Source organism: Charadrius vociferus, unplaced genomic scaffold (assembly GCF_000708025.1).
Source record: "Charadrius vociferus isolate BGI_N301 unplaced genomic scaffold, ASM70802v2 scaffold163, whole genome shotgun sequence".
In the NCBI taxonomy this organism is placed as follows: Eukaryota; Metazoa; Chordata; class Aves; order Charadriiformes; family Charadriidae; genus Charadrius; species Charadrius vociferus.
In genome coordinates, this window is record NW_009648332.1 from 15,551,242 (window position 1) to 15,556,011 (window position 4,770).

Below are 4,770 nucleotides of genomic sequence, written 5' to 3' on the forward strand. Positions count from 1 at the left end.
ATAGCTTCCCTCACTGCCTCGCTGTGACTGTTCTTCCAAGTACAAGTTGAGCACCGATCCAGCCTTCATTATTTAAAAAAAAAAAAATAGAAAAGGATGTGGCAGTGTTTTTCCATTTCTTTCTCCTTCACAGGGCTTTGGGGAAACCTTTGAGAATCCTCCACAAAACTTTGTTTCACTGAATTTAACAACTGTTAGGTTTACACCAGACCACACTGCCACTCTGACAGCAGAGCACTGCGCTTGGCACACTGCTTCCTTCCTGGTGCCATCTCAGGACCTTCAAGCCTCTGCACAGATTTGCCACCTAAACCACGGACTTTAACCTGGCTTCCTTCACAAAGGATGACACGGCAACTTCCACTTTTACAAGTGGCTTTGATCTAATTTCTGTTGAACATATGTTCGTATGACAGCTGAGACTCACCCTGCTGCAATCTTGGCAGGGAAACAAAGGGCTTTATAAAGCCACAGAGGGAAGTCCACTCTGATTATTGGCAGTGCAAAGCAGAGAATCTAGTGCTGCTGCTGCTTGGCTGTAGACTGCGTTTAAGCACTATGACTATGTCCAAGGCAAACAGACAATTTAATAGTTCCATTCAGCAAACAAACATTTTAACCCTGAGATTCTAAGTCAAGTTATTTTAAGAAAATGGATCTTTTTTTTTTTTTTGCTGTCCACGTGTACAGCTCTATGAGATTAAACTAATCTCTGCTAATTAGATTTTTTACATCACAATTGGATGATGGTAGGGTATATTTGTTTTCTATGTTCAACTACATCAGCTGTGCCTGTGACCCGTTTTTGCTTTGTAAAGAGTGGGATCTTTGAAAGTAAACAGAGAAAGTTTATGTGGGGCCTATCAGTTCACATGGGAGGGGAAAACACAGTTCAGTTTATGGAGCGCACTGCACAATCTCTCCAGTAGCTCTGCCCACAGTTGCCACCATCACTTAGGGATTTCCTAATGATCTGTAGTTTGTTGCCAACAACAGCAAAAAAGGAGGCATTCCATTTATGTATCAGAACACAATGGAACCAATGAATGGAAATAGAGATTTGGTAGGCATAATGCAAGAGTTATCACAATAGATACCCGATAACATAAAAGTTCCCTATAACGTACTTGATGAACACCTACGTGCAAGACATAGGGTGATATGGTATGTGCATTGTTATCCCCTCACCTACATATGCCATAGTTTTAACAACTAATTTAAATACCAGCATTTTATTAGTTTGCTAATTTCCAGGCTTATTCCTGACTTTTGACTACAAAGTTAAATCTGGTTAAATGCTGTTTGTCCATCAAATTATAAAAACATCCATAGTAAACTCTCCAGCAACACAAGCAAAGATTTCTCTAAAATTAATAGAATTTTAAAATTATCTGAAAAGATAGCTTTAAAAATAGGCACATTCATCTCTACTGGGTGTGCTCATGGGCCAATACTTCTAGTTTTTGGGAATAATGCTTTCCAGCATCCAGACAATTTCTTGATTAGTGAGATGTTCTTTCTTACACACATCTTACACACAGCCTCACTAGAAAGCTAACACAATTAACGCTAATGCAATTTTGCCCAGGCAGACTATAGGCGTGTGCATATATAAATGTATCTTATATAAACAGATACACTTATGTGTTTGTGTAGAGAAAACTGCACATACCTCAACTCAGAAAACCCCAGTCTGTGTAAGTTTTGCACCCAGCTATCATAAACTGCTGGGGAAAACCCAAGCTGAAGGCTTCACATTTCTTCTAATGTGTTTCAGAGGCCTCAATTAATGAAATAGATAAGGAGTGATCTGAAAGACAAGAATGGGAAGTTCTGACAAGCTGGGGTCAAATCACATTTCTTGGAATTGGCTGCTAGTAGAAAAAATTAAAGAAAGGAGATGGAAAGTAAGGAAAAGAGTTACACTACTTGAATAGATGAGAAAGAACAAGATGCAAAGAAATGAGTGCACAGAAACTGGTAGAAGCTGTGTTATTCACAAGGTTGCTGATATAATGGTTCAAAGAGAGCACTGATAAGAAATCAGAGAGAATAAGAAAAGGTCCAGTGAAATTCTGTTTGAAAGGTGTATATCTAAGAATCAAAGACAGTCAGAATCAGATTCCTTCACATGTCAAACACAGGGAAATGTGGCATCTAAAACAAATGCTGTCCACGTGCAAACCTAGCAGTGGGCTAATCACCCCGATCTGTGGTTAAACAAGTAGAAAGCACACCAAGTGCAAACTCAGAGGGCATGACTAGTTCTGGCGTAATCCAGTTTACTTCACACAGATGCTCTTTTCTGTCATCCAGCAGCATAAGGGCTAAGGAGTGAGGATTTTCCTAGCCTTCATCCTCCTCAAACATTTTACATTTTGGAAGATTTACGATGGCTTTTTCTTCTACCTGTGAGCAAAAACACTTTTCAAGGATCCCACACGTCTCTGAATTAAAGAGAACTCCCCTCCCTCTAAAAAGATAAATGGGCATGCAGATAGAACATTTTATTCAGAAAGGCTCATCTCCAAAGCATCCTCCTGTGAAACTTATTTCCATGTTGATATGTTTATATAAAATAGCATTGTTTGTAAATATCAGCCCTCCCGCCTCCCCAACTTTGCTAGTGGAAAGTTGAAATGGTTTGTCCCATTTTCCCAATATATTAAGCCTGTGTATACATTGACAAGTGGGATAGCCCAGTAAGAGCAGATTTATAGTCAAACAGTGAGTGCTGCAGACACAGCATCCACTCACTACATATCTGAGGGTTACTTCAGATGAGATCCAGCCTGACCCCATGGACTGGATGTGCATTAGCAGCTGCAGCACATCAGGTACACTGCTAAAGCACATGTTCCACTTTAGTCTCAACCAAAGAGAATCAAGTTTGTGTGCTCCCAGACCACGCTGTACTGTGAACCACAGAGGTACGTAGAGGAGTCACTTAAAAAGTACAAACGTGCTCTGAGCTAAGTTACCAATGTTAGCATATGCACACTAACTGCCTTCGCAGAGCATTTCGTGTCAGCTTTCAGATGAACTCAATTAGGCCTCTGCTACACTACAGAAGCTAAAGAATTTATGGATTTGCACGCAAAACAAGGAGTTCTTAAATAGAAGCAATAAAAAACTGGAAAACTTACCACAAAAGCTTACCTCATGTGTGAGTACTGCTGTGCTATGGGAAAGAGAAAGGTTTCTGAAGGAATGTTCAGCTTGGCTGCAAAGAAACACATATCTTAGATGTGGTTAGCGCTTGTAGAATAACACTGCTCAGTTGTAAGGAGATTGTTTTAATCCCCTGCTTGACACAGAACAGCTCAATCTGCGAGTTTAAGGACTCCTGAATAAAAATCCTCCCAAATATCCAATATGACTATCACAAGCAGAATAAAGTCTGTACTAGGAGGCTGATATTTCTGAAGTTATTTCTTCAGATCTGAACAAACCCCGTATTTGAAAAGATGGTCTCAGAAGGGTAGTTCTGGTGGCATTAGGGGCCCTGCTAAACAAACAGCTGTCATGACTAATTAGGTCAGGGACTTAAGGCAGTCAGTACTCTGCCAAAGCTTTAAGAGGGATGAGGCAGTGCATTAGGACTTCAGAAAACGCAATTACCAAGCAAATCTGACACAAAAAGGTTTCCTCCCCAGAGGGCAAGCCGCAGGGCGCTGGCACTTGGCTTGACCCAGAGCCCTGTCACCTGAGGCAGGTGGGTGGGATTACTGCCATTCCATGGGAGTGAAGCAATTTCAAACACAAGACCTAGGGAAATCTGCATCAGAACCAGAATAAACAATAGGCACCATTAGTGACATTTCCAGTCAAAAAGAAAGACAAAGTCTTTTCCCTTAGGCCCAAGGCCCTCCTGCACAGCTGCTCCCTGGGGCCTGTGGAGGCGCTTCCTCACAGGGACATGAAGGCCTCAGTGTACCGCTTTGAACAAAACACGGCCTCAACATAAACGTGCAAACATTTACAAAAATTTACAAATTAAAAAGTCACACACGGGCCCTTAAGCCACTGCCTGCCAGCCCCCCGCAGGCTGCCCCCATCCCCTGGCCCAGCAGGACAGTTCTGGAAGAACCCTCCGGCCCCTGCCCCTCCTGGGGTGTTGCCCTGCCGATGGTAGCAGGGTCACAACTCTTAAATAAGCTTCAAAGGTTTTCATTTCAAAAGCAGCGCACTCCTTCCTTCACTTGTATTGAGTGGGGACATGCATGATTCATCTTTTGAAAGTAACAGAATCATAGAATGGTCTAGGTTGGAAGGGACCTTGAAGATCAAGTCCAGCCATCAACCTAACAATGCCAACACCACCACTAAACCACATCCCTCAGCACCACATCTACCCATCTTTTAAATACCTCCAGGGATGGCAACTCCACCCCTTCCCTGGGCAGCCTGTTCTAATGCTTAACAACCCTTTCTGTGAAGAAATTTTTCCTAATATCCATCCTAAACCTCCCCTGGCACAACTTGAGGCCATTTCCTCTTGCCCTATTGCTTGTTACTTGGGAGAAAAGACCAACGCCCACATCGCTACAGCCTCCTTTCAGGTAGTTGTAGAAAGTGATAATGTCTCCCCTCAGCCTCCTTTTCTCCACACTAAAAAAACCCAGTTCCTCCAGCCACTCCTTGAAAGACTTATTCTCCAAACTCAACAGCTTTGTTGCTCTTCTCTGTACACGCTCCAGCACCTCAATGTCTTTCTTGTACTAAGGGCCCCAAAACTGAACACAGGTGGGGCCTCACCAGTGCCCAGTA